Below are 12,610 nucleotides of genomic sequence, written 5' to 3' on the forward strand. Positions count from 1 at the left end.
TTATTTTGAAGCAATTTTTTAGACAATAAAATACTGATACCACAAAAATTAAGCAAAAAGCTAACTACTGGCTAAGAAAGAAGGAAAAATTAACTTTTGACAGCAACAACATTCCAACCACACAGGCTTTTTCCCGATGTCATACCTTATAACTACCTCTCTTGGGAATTCTCATCATGTATCCCAAAAGGAATAAATACCTTAGAGCGTCCTAAAGCAAAAAGTAGCACACATGAGCTCCTCACACTCCCAGGAGGCCAGCACAGCGTGCACTGAGTCTGCAACAAATTCTGCTCACTGAGGGTCTGCAAACAAAGGTTCAACTGATGGACTGAACTGATTTTAAAGGGAGGTTTTCTAAGCACAGAAGCACAACAAAGAACAAGCAGAAACAATTCTTAAATAAATCTGCAAGTTTTATTTAGCATATATGCGACTGATTTCCACGCTGTGGATTCTGACTTGGATTCGTCTGTAGGTTCAGGAAGATGACAATGCACACTCTGCCCTCCCTGAGCCCCCCAAAGCAGCTGAGCGCTGCTCCGTGCGCTCAGATCATCAGGAGCTGGATTACACGTGCCTGCATGGACTGGAACTGCTCTGCTGCAGATTCAGGAGCTGATGGCAGAGAGGGGCTGGCCGAGGCGTCGTCCCAATTCCATTTCTGTGTGACGAGAAGCGGTTTGTTCCCAACGGGTGCAACAATCCCCAGCTCGCTTCCGTGGTGAGTACCAATGGCACGCAAATGGCAGCCCGAGGAAATCGTGTTCTGGGCTCTAAGTGGTCGGGACAGGGTCTGATGTTTTGTTTTGTAATTGTATGATGATCAGTACAACAGGGCTCTGATGGATGACATGGCAACACAGAATTAAAAACCCCTCGATAGGATTACATCGACTTCTAGGAAAAGACAAAAGCTTAGGACCCTTCTGAAATCTACTTTTAATCCAAAGCACGGGGCTTGTCAGCATGCTGCACCTTCCAGCTTTTCAAAGCAGCTTACCTCTGAAGACCAGGAAACGCTGATTTCTACAGAAACAACGGGCAACCCCCAGGCTAACCTCAGCACCACTGTTTAATAGGGGACCTGCCAGCGTGCCAGTCCAGCTTCAAGTGTGCTTTACTTCAGTCTAACATCCCCTCAAAATTCTTCTCACATCTTCCAACCCTGAAATCTTATTTTCCCCTAAAGCTTCTCTCCATTAGCAATTTCCAAGTAACATGGTATTTTTACAACATTCAAAAATGTCATGCTGGACTGTGCTACAGAGTAATCTGCAAATACAAGCTTAGCAAAGTTTGAATTGCCTTGTCCAGAGAAAAAACCTACAAGTGAACACCTACACCTGCCTACAAAGAGCTAACAAGCCCCTGGCAGCTGCCAGCATCAAAGCACAGCGGATGTTTCTAATACAGGGTAAGGATAACAATATCACCTTCTGTTCTCTCCAGCTTCTTTTCCCTGCAGTCGTATTTTGCTTCTTATGATGTTTTTAGTCTCTGCATCTTCTTGGACAGCACCGAGCCCGACGACAAGGAGACGAGAGTCTTTCCCTGCCGGACGGAGAGAACCAGGAAAACAGTTAGAATAAGAACAGGGCAGTTTGAAATTCATACTTGCAACGAGAAGCAGCGCCTAACCAACAGAACAAAGGTAAACAAAGCATGATACCTCCCTGGGGACAGAAGACTTACAAACTCTCCAGGATTTACAATTCTAGCGACCAACCCCTTCAGGACAGCAGCCAAGTGTCCCATGGGGTGGTGCTGCACCAAAGAACCATCTGAGAGGTTCCAAAGAGTGAAATGCACAATATTTTGCAAAGACAAAAAATCTTGCAAAATAACAAAAATGCAATAGATGTAAACTACAGGGCAAGAGTACAAGTGTTACCTTTGGGAGCTGGAACCGTCCAGGTGAGCACCTGATAACTGCATCCTCACCAGAGTTTGAACCCTTCAGGACACAGAAGGGTTTTCCCCAGGAATTTCACAGACTGAGTTTGGATAGAAGCGCACTCGCCGGATCCTCAGAAACGTCGCCCATTCTCCAGGTGTCTGGAGAGAACTGCAAATGGCTCTCACGTAGTTTGAGCTAGTTCTGTAAGGTCTCGGGGGAATTTCACCAGATGCAACCAAATTGGGCAACTCCCAGTGGGACAGAAGGAACCCAAAGCTTGGGTGAGCAGAGCCGCAGCAAATACTGAGGAAACAAACAAAACAGCATCAAAAATAATAAACCATCCTTCTTTTTTCTCTTGCTTTTGTTTTTTTCTTATTCATATCAGCACAGCAATTAAAGAGAAGGCGAAAAACTCACCATTACTGAACATTTCATCACCTGTAAGCTGAGCATCCTTAGCATAGAGGACTCCAAAGTTAAAATTCACCGATCCCTGGGAAATAAAACCAAATATCGTATGATAAACAGTCAAACAGCAGACATAAAAATTTGTTTCCTCTAAGGACTTTCAGGTACGTATGTATCTTTGCATTACACATGAGAACATACACTTTATACCATCACCTAATACATAATAATTTACCTTTAAATTTTGATAGTATAGCATGAATTTTTAACTTAAACTGGTGACCTATTATTATTAAGTTGGTGCCTAAAGTTATTTCTGCTGTCACGTTCAAAAAAACATCAATTTTTTTTAACTGTAATGAGCAATTGATTTCCAAGTCATCACAAGCCCACCAAAACACAAAGCTCTGTTCACTGGATGGCTCTGTGAGCTAGAAGTAGTTAGGCTTCTACTTCCCTCTTGTTCTTCCAGAACCAATAAATCCTGTCAACAAAACCAGGATCTATAGCCCACTGCTGTGAAAGATTCTACAAGGATGATGGTTGGATTTGTGTTTAGAAGTTTTCATTTGAAATGGCCAGTACAATGGATAAAGACAGTTCAAGTAGTATTACATTACTATTATTATTATTTCTATTATTATTTTTACTATTACTACTACTATTATTATCACCTGCTACTGGAAGAAACAAACCAGTAGTACCTATACTTAATTACTTTTACCTCCAGAAAATAATAAAGAAAAAGAACCAAACCAAAAAAAGTCACTTCCTACCTTTTATATCAAGGGATGAAAACTTTCTCTTGGGCTCTTCTCCAATTTATCAAGACTCACAGCACTGAAAGGCAAACAAAACAGTGCTTTATAGAAGGCCAAGTGCACATTGCAAGGCTGAGCCACCAACTGATTGCAGTGACAGCAGTTACAACATGAATCGTTCCCAGAGCCTCTGTTCAATGGAACGTTCAGTGGAACTGCCATTTCTTTCCCAAAACACTAACTTCCAACACTTCCTAAACGTATTTGGTATTTTACAACAACAGAAGTTAGTGAGACTCTGTGTGGAGGTCAGGTTTAAATTTATTTCCTTCTAAAGCGCAGAGCTCTGTTCCATCACCCTTCACTTCGGCTCTACACTGAATCGTGGTGAGCATTTGAGAAGGGCTCAAGAACCAATTCTATTTCTCTCTTTTTCTACTTCTCTCTATTCCTAAATAATTCCAGACAAGTCCAATGAAAAACGACAAGTTCAGCATCAAAGTCACACTTTTTCCCTTTGTCTGCTCAAGAACAGGCTCTAAATCCACTTATTGCTGCCTTCAACGATTAGGACTTGCAAAACCATTTTTACATGTTTTACAGCTTTATCATAAAACCCACAGAACGCAAGCTCTCAATTACAGGAAAAGGTACACAGGCAAATATCTAAAGGGATCACTTATTAGTAAATACATACCTTGATAGAGATCGCACTGAGAACCTTTCTGAGGGACTCTAAGGGACGCATGTTTTCTGAGCACCCTGGAAACAAGAAAAGCTAGGATATATTACAGGACATCCCCACTTTTTCTACATATTCAAATAGGATTTTTAATAAAAACTATTCAGTTACAAAAGAAGGAAGAAAACCAAGCTAATTTTACTCAGCTGTATTTACTGCCGATTTAGAGAAAAATGCCGGGCCGCGTCGGCCGCTGCGTCACAGGCCGCGCCGGCAGCAGGGCCTGCCGGGAGTTGTAGTCTCGGGCTGACAGCCACGGCTCCGTCCCCCGCCACCGGGAGCTGCAGTCCCTCCCGGGCATCAAACGGCTCCTTCGCCCCAGGGCGGGGAAGGACCCGAGGCAGCACCGCTCCTCCCGGATGCCCTCTCTTTTCCCCTCCAACTCTTTTTCTTTTTTTTAACTCTGTTTTTCACTCTTTTCCTTTTCCCTTTCCTTTCCTTTCCTCTCCTCTCCTTTTTTCCATTTTTTTCCTTTTTTTTCTTTCCCTTTCCTTTTCTTGTATTTCTAATCTTGGTTTGCCTTTCTAGCTCTAGAATAAAAAAGCAGCAGTAGTAACTTTCAGGCTACCTGGGAGTAAAAAAACCCCAAAACTAAAAAGATTTAAAGAAAACTATTTATTCCCTGGGAGCCTGAAATTTTCTACTGCTGCACATGACACAGAGCTTTTTATTCCTTCGCATATATAGTTGATATTTGATACTCACTTTATACACCGCCCGCTGCCGTCTGCACCGTTGCTCTGCAGGCAGAGCGCTGCGGCGTCGTTCGGTTCTGTTTAATTAAACTCGGCTAAATTAGGCTTGGTTCGGCTTAGGTCTAAAATCGTTTCGGTTCGGCTTTTCGTCTAAATTCGGCTTTTCCGGCTCTTCGGCTGAACTCGGCCCGGTTGGGCTAAAGTCGGTCATATTCGGCTCTTTGTCTAAACGCGGCCAATGTCGGCTACACTCGGCTATCATCGGCTCTTCGTCTCAAGTCGGCTGTGTTCGGCTACACTCGGCTCTTCGTCTCAAGTCGGCTGCGTTCGCCTACACTCGGCTCTTCGGCTCTTCGGAACTATTCGGCCCGGCTCGGCTCCCTCAGGGCGGGAAGGCGGACGTGACAGGACCCCGGCACAGCGAGGCGTTTAACCCACATGCCTGTCACAAACCCGCCGAAATACGCCCGCCCGCGGCGCCGCTGAGACCACAGCATGTGTCGGGTACACTTGAAACGCCACAGAAAATACCACCGGGGCCGCGCCGGGGTCGGTATTCCATGCAGGCAGTCCACTGACACCCACCCCGGTCCTCCACTTCCCCGCCCTTTTCGCCGCCCTGTTGAGAAGGTCAATTAAAAGTCCGCGACATCCGCCACGCGCCACTCCCAAGGTGGCGGCCTCTCGGCGCAGGGCTGCAGTACCGCGCTCTGCCCACAAGGCGGAAGCACTGCCGCCCGCCCCAGCCGGGGGCGCAGCGCGCCTCGGGGCTGCGGGCAGCGAAGGCGGCAAAAAACAACAGGGGCGACCCCCGCCGAAAACTGCTCTGAAATAAATGCCCCAAAACAACCGGGAAGAGGGAAAAAAAACTTCTGCCTCTAATCTAATAGGATAATACAAAACAAAACCCCAACAATTTCTTTAAAAAAAAAAAATTAAATATTTAAAAAAAATTTTTTTTCATATTAATATTCACATTTCTATTTAATAATGTATATTGATGTACACTGTCCATTTATACATTTGTTTTTATGAATACATTTCTATTCCATATTGCATATATCCCTAAAACTTAAATTTATTTTTATATTTTTATACATATTTTTACCTAGTAAGTATATATTTCTGTTAGGATTTTTACTTCTGTAACACTCACAGTACTCAAAATAAAACCCCTGCCTCTACCCCATACATGGCAAAAAAAAACCCCTTTCATTTCAACTGTATTTAAATTAAAAAAAAAAAAAAATTCAAATTTATATTTAAAATGTTTACTGATGTATGATCGATTTTGCATTCATATTTAGCGATTTATTTATAAATTTATATTCTATGTTACATGTGTTCCTATTACTTATATCTTTATATACTTTTACTCATATCTTTATATATTTATTATAACTTTCTGTGTTAGGATTTTTACATCTGTAACACATTATTTAAAATAAAACCCCTGCCTCTACCCACATGAAAGCCAAAAAGAACCTCAGTCTTCTCAACTGCATTTAAATATTTTTTAAAATTCAATTTTCCAGGTTGATATTCACTTTTACATTTAAAATGTATACTAATGTATACTCTTATTTGTATTCTCCATTACATCTCTTCCTATTATTTTTATTTACTTATATTTTGTGTTTATATATATATATATTTATATCTCGATTTAATATCTCAATATTAAGAAATATGTAACAATAATATCTACATTCATATTATTTAAAATGAAAACCCTGCCTCTAACCCAATAATAAAAAAGACCCCAACCCTTTCTTTTAAAAAATATTTAAATAGGTTTTATCCTTATGTCTGATTTTTATATTCGTATTTCTATTTATAATAATGTATATTAATGTCTATTGCTTACATATACATTTATCTTTACCAATGTCAAGTTATAAATAAATTTACATTCTATACTACATCTGATGCGAGTAGTTATTTATATATTTTTATACATTGATTAAATATTTCTGCGTCAAGATTTTTACTTCTCTAACACTTATAATATTCAAAATCAAACCCCTGCCTCCACTTCAATAAAAGCCAAAACATTCCCTTTCTTTTAAACTATATTTACATATTTTTATATTTATATTCCCGTATAATGTTATTTATATTCTGTACTACAACTCTTCATATTACTTACATATATTTATATATACATTTATATTCATGCTTTAGCAATTTCTCTTTATATATTTATTATATATTTCTATCTTAAGATCCACATTTCTATATTACTTATATTATTTAAAATAAAACTCCTGCCTCTAACCAAATAAAAACCAACGACACCCCTTTATTTGAACCAGGTTTAAAATTTAGGAAGTAAATTTATTTTTCAAAATTAGAATGATATTTATAGGGATATTTTTATTTATTTTATTCATAGATATTATATATATTAGAGAGAATACCTTCTAATAGAATCATAGATATATATTTTCTGTATTATATATATTTTTTTACTTCTATTTATTTAAATTAAATATGTATAGATATTTGTATTTCTATATATATTTGTATATCTGAATTTATATTTTATTTCAATCATTTATTTAAAAACCCCAGCCTATAACCTAATAAAACCCCCAATTTACTTTTACTCTATTTAAATATTTTTATTTTTACAATCTATATTTATATATCTTTGTATATATATATATATATATATAAAAAATAGACTATCATTTACCGATATGATAATATGTTCCAATTATATACCACGTATTATAGTTTTATGTATGTATCTGTTATCTATATTTATGTTTACCACTCTAATTTTAGATTTATTTTTAAATTCATATTTATTGCTATTTTCATCTCTATATTAAACCATACAAGTTCACTAACCCGACACACCGGAGCCACAGCGATACCGTACCTTTGTCAGCGCCAGCACGCAGCACACGCCCGTCCCGTCGCAGCACATCAAACAAAACCTATTTCTATCACTAACGGAACAAACATCCCACAACGTCACTGAACCCCAATAAAAACTCAAATAAACCTAACTGTAAATCAATTTTAAATCCCACTATAAAGTAGCCCAAAACCTCTGCACATGCTCATCATAAACTTCCTCCTAAACCAGTATCTCAAAAACCCCAAAAAAACTCAAATACACCTTGAAAATGACACAACTGCTAATAAAAACAAACACCCATTAAAAATTAAATCAAACCAACTCACGAGACTCAAAACTGTACAACTGACCCTGAACATTACTAAAAAAAGTCCCCAAAGCTCTACCTTTATGCTCATGCACAAATAACAACCTATCATCTATACAAGTTATTTGAAAAAATTAAAAAAAATAATTAAAGCCATGAAAATAAAAAATCTAAACTATTAAAATACTAAAAAATATCACTGCCTAAATTAAAAAACGTATTGCCTATAAAAACCCACCATATAAATGCCCCTGTCCCAAAAAATAAAAACAAAAAAAACTATCGAACCAGAAAGAAATCACAACTTAGGAACACCAAAACCAGAGCGTTCAAGAAGTCACACCACATCCCTTATCATACACCAACTACAAACAACAGAAAACAATACAAGGAATTCTTAAAAACCACCTTAAGACCACTACATTGAAAAACATTTCAAAAATTAAAAACTGCATCTAACAAAAGCCATCTAATAAATTCACACCCAAAACTCCAGCAGCCCAGCTGGCCCTACCAAAGCTCTATGTTTATGCATACAACAAACAAAACCAAAATCCCAGTAATACCCATCAGAAATCTATGAAAGAATCCTATTGAAATTAATCCTGCCTCAAATACAAACCAACCAATCCAGAAAGACAGCTTCACTCAGAAAACAATTTACACAGAGTTAATAATACCAAGAAATAAAACAACACACCATATACCACCAATGAATATCATAGTGAAGTAAAAAAAAAACACTACATTTTTTCCTTTTTGTTTTTTAAACTAACTTCTTTTATTAGCTAGAACAAAAGCTTTTGCCAGGTCTGTAACAACAACAACTTCTTTTTTTCCTTCTCCTTCTAAAATGTCCCTTCTCACTCCCAAATTCCTTTCAACTCCTGAGTTTACATCCAAGCAAAAAGCAAAATTCGTGCACTCGTGCGTCCGATGCTCCTGTCAGGTTCTCTGTTTCCCTCCACATCTTCTTACACTTTCAGTCCTCACGCTGTCCCGCCGTGATGAGTCTGACAGAAGAATTGGCACAAGTTAACAGAGCATTTCCCTCCCTCCCTGCCTCTGCTTTCCTCAGCGCATTTCAATCCATCCCAGGCCTGCAACGATGCACGCTCACCCCAAAGCTCACAGCAAGCACGCAGCAGCTCAGGCTCGCTCGGCTCCGGGGCTCTGTGCCTTGGATAGCCGAGGAAACTTCTGATGAGCCTCCGTTCCAATAAACTGGAATGCAAACTCACCTCCATCTCAGAGCCTCAGTGACCTCGCCCAGCCCCTTCATGACTTGCAGGCACAAGGATGCAAAGCAGCTTTTTGTCTTTTCTCCGGAGTGCCAACGGGTCAAATATGTCGGCTTTGACATCACTGATTACCCTCTCTTTGAAGTCTCCCAAGGACACTTTTAAAGAAAAGACAGAAGACTGCTGGTACATCCATGTGGGATCAGGAGGAAAGCAGCAAGGATCCGAGGCCAGCGGCGCGGCCGGGCAGTGCCACGTCCCTGCCACCCTGTGACAAGGCACACGGCTGCAGAGCCCCAGAGCCCGCAGGCCCTGCAGCTGCCACACGGATGGACCTGGTTCCCTCCCCGGGTGCCCAGGGGGAAACCTGAGGGCAGGCGTCCTCCCCGAGGGTGCACCCGGAGCCCCGGGCAGGGATGGAGTCGCCGGCTGCTCTCTGGGGACGAGACCCTCCCTGCAGGCGACGCTGCCTCGTCCTCTCCCTCCCCGTGGGACAGGGACCTCCAGGCTCTGCGACCAGCCTCCTTCCGTCAGCGTCCCGGTGCTGTGTCACAGCCACAGGGGTCAATTCGTGGTGAGTACCGATGGCACGCAAATGGCAGCCCGAGGAAATCGTCTTCTGGGCTCTAAGTGGTTGGGACAGGCTCTGATTTTCTCTTTTGTATCTGTATGATGATTAGTACAACAGGGCTCTGATGGATGACGTGGCAACACAGATTTATATTAAAAACCCCTCGATAGGATTACATCGACTTCTAGGAAAAGACAAAAGCTTAGGACCCTTCCGAAATCTACTTTTAATCCAAAGCACGGGGCTTGTCAGCACGCTGCACCTTCCAGCTTTTCAAAGCAGCTTACTTCTGAAGACCAGCAAACACTGATTTCTACAGAAACAACGGGCAACCCCCAGGCTAACCTCAGCACTACTGTTTAATAGGGGACCTGCCAGCGTGCCAGTCCAGCTTCAAGTGTGCTTTACTTCAGTCTAACATCCCCACAAAATTCTTCTCACATCTTCCAACCCTGAAATCTTATTTTCCCCTAAAGCTTCTCTCCATTAGCAATTTCCAAGTAACATGGTATTTTTACAACATTCAAAAATGTCATGCTGGACTGTGCTACAGAGTAATCTGCAAATATAAGCTTAGCAAAGTTTGAATTGACTTGTCCAGAGAAAAAACCTACAAGTGAACACCTACACCTGCCTACAAAGAGCTAACAAGCCCCTGGCAGCTGCCAGCATCAAAGCACAGCGGATGTTTCTAATACAGGGTAAGGATAACAATATCACCTCCTGTTCTCTCCAGCTTCTTTTCCCTGCAGTCGTATTTTGCTTCTTAGGATTTTTTTAGTCTCTGCATCTTCTTGGACAGCACCGAGCCCGACGGCAAGGAGACGAGAGTCTTTCCCTGCCGTGCGGAGAGAACCAGGAAAACAGTTAAAGTAAGAACAGGGCAGTTTGAAATTCATACTTGCAACGAGAAGCAGCGCCTAACCAACAGAACAAAAGGAAACAAACCACGATACCTGCCTGGGGACAGAAGACATATAAACTCTCCAGGATTTACAATTCCAGCAACCAACCCCTTCAGGACAGCAGCCAAGTGTCCCATGGGGTGGTGCTGCACCAAAGAACCATCTGAGAGGTTCCAAAGAGTGAAATGCACAATATTTTGCAAAGACAAAAAATCTTGCAAAATAACAAAAATACAATAGATGTAAACTACAGGGCAAGAGTACAAGTGTTACCTTTGGGAGCTGGAACCGTCCAGGTGAGCACCTGATAACTGCATCCTCACCAGAGTTTGAACCCTTCAGGACACAGAAGGGTTTTCCCCAGGAATTTCACAGACTGAGTTTGGATAGAAGCGCACTCGCCGGATCCTCAGAAACGTCGCCCATTCTCCAGGTGTCTGGAAAGAACTGCAAATGGCTCTCACGTAGTTTGAGCTAGTTCTGTAAGGTCTCGGGGGAATTTCACCAGATGCAACCAAATTGGGCAACTCCCAGTGGGACAGAAGGAACCCAAAGCTTGGGCGAGCAGAGCTGCAGCAAATACTGAGGAAACAAACAAAACAGCATCAAAAATAATAAACCATCCTTCTTTTTTCTCTTGCTTTTGTTTTTTTCTTATGCAGATCAGCACAGCAATTAAAGAGAAGGTGAAAAACTCACCATTACTGAACATTTCATCACCTGTAAGCTGAGCATCCTTAGCAGAGAGGACTCCAAAGTTAAAATTCACCCATCCCTGGGAAAGAAAACCAAATATCGTATGATAAACAGTCAAACAGCAGACATAAAAATTTGTTTCCTCTAAGGACTTTCAGGTACGTATGTATCTTTGCATTACACATGAGAACATACACTTTAGACCATCACCTAATACATAATAATTTACCTTTAAATTTTGATAGTATAGCATGAATTTTTTACTTAAATTGGTGATCTATTATTATTCAGTTGGTGCCTAAAAGTATTTCTGCTGTCACGTTCAAAAAAACATGAATTTTTTTTTTACTGTAAGGAGCAATTGATTTCAAAGTCATCACAAGCCCATCAAAACACAAAGCTCTGTTCACTGGACGGCTCTGTGAGCTAGAAGTAGTTAGGCTTCTACTTCCCTCTTGTTCTTCCACAACCAATAAATCCTGTCAACAAAACCAGGATCTATAGCCCACTGCTGTGAAAGATTCTACAAGGATGATGGCTTGATTTGTGTTTAGAAGTTTTGATTTGAAATGGCCAGACCAATGGATAAAGACAGTGTAAGTAGTATTACACATTACTATTATTATTATGTCTATTATTATTTTTACTAGTACTACTACTATTATTATCACCTGCTACTGGAAGAAACAAACCAGTAGTACCTATACTTAATTACTTTTATTTCCAGAAAATAATAAAGAAAAAGAACCAAACCAAAAAAAGTCACTTCCTACCTTTTATATCAAGGGATGAAAACTTTCTCTTGGGCTCTTCTCCAATTTATCAAGACTCACAGCACTGAAAGGCAAACAAAACAGTGCTTTATAGAAGGCCAAGTGCACATTGCAAGGCTGAGCCACCAACTGATTGCAGTGACAGCAGTTACAACACGAATTGTTCCCAGAGCCTCTGTTCCATGGAATGTTCTGTGGAACTGCCATTTCTTTCCCAAAATACTAACTTCCAACACTTCCTAAACGTATTTGGTATTTTAAAACAACAGAAGTTAGTGAGACTCTGTGTGGAGGTCAGGTTTAAATTTATTTCCTTCTAAAGCACAGAGCTCTGTTCCATCACCCTTCCCTTCGGCTCTACGCTGCATCATGGTGAGCATTTGAGGAGGGCTCAAGAACCAATTCTATTTCTCTCTTTTTCTAGCTCTCTCTATTCTTAAATCATTCCAGACAAGTCCAATGAAAAATGACAAGTTCAGCATCCAAGTCACACTTTTTCCCTTTGTCTGCTCAAGAACAGGCTCTAAATCCACTTCTTGCTGCCTTCAACAATTAAGACTTGCAAAACCATTTTTACATGTTTTACAGCTTTATCATAAAACCCACAGAACGCAAGCTCTCAATTACAGGAAAAGGTAATTCACAGGCAAATATCTAAAGGGATCACTTACTTGGAAATACATACCTTGATAGAGATCGCACTGAGAACGTTTCTGTGGGACTCTAAGGGAGACATATT

The 12,610-nt window shown here is 40.5% G+C and overlaps 2 long non-coding RNA genes across 3 annotated transcripts; both read right to left on the minus strand.

Moving 5' to 3' along the window:
* Positions 1–395: 395 nt before the first annotated feature.
* On the minus strand, positions 396–4,715 carry LOC132083729 (uncharacterized). 2 transcript variants are annotated; one of them, XR_009419977.1, is made up of 7 exons: positions 4,520–4,715; positions 3,770–3,834; positions 3,088–3,151; positions 2,321–2,396; positions 1,895–2,203; positions 1,437–1,554; positions 396–842 (listed from the first exon to the last, which is right to left on the minus strand). It is a non-coding gene; the product is annotated as an uncharacterized LOC132083729 (long non-coding RNA). The 2 variants fall into 2 exon arrangements; XR_009419976.1 differs by lacking the exon at positions 4,520–4,715 and having other exon boundaries at positions 3,770–4,011.
* Positions 4,716–10,768: 6,053 nt separating this feature from the next.
* On the minus strand, positions 10,769–11,931 carry LOC132084330 (uncharacterized). Its single transcript, XR_009420054.1, has 3 exons — positions 11,872–11,931; positions 11,102–11,177; positions 10,769–10,984 (listed from the first exon to the last, which is right to left on the minus strand). It is a non-coding gene; the product is annotated as an uncharacterized LOC132084330 (long non-coding RNA).
* Positions 11,932–12,610: the final 679 nt, after the last annotated feature.

This window comes from Ammospiza nelsoni, chromosome 1 (assembly GCF_027579445.1).
Source record: "Ammospiza nelsoni isolate bAmmNel1 chromosome 1, bAmmNel1.pri, whole genome shotgun sequence".
NCBI lineage: Eukaryota > Metazoa > Chordata > Aves > Passeriformes > Passerellidae > Ammospiza > Ammospiza nelsoni.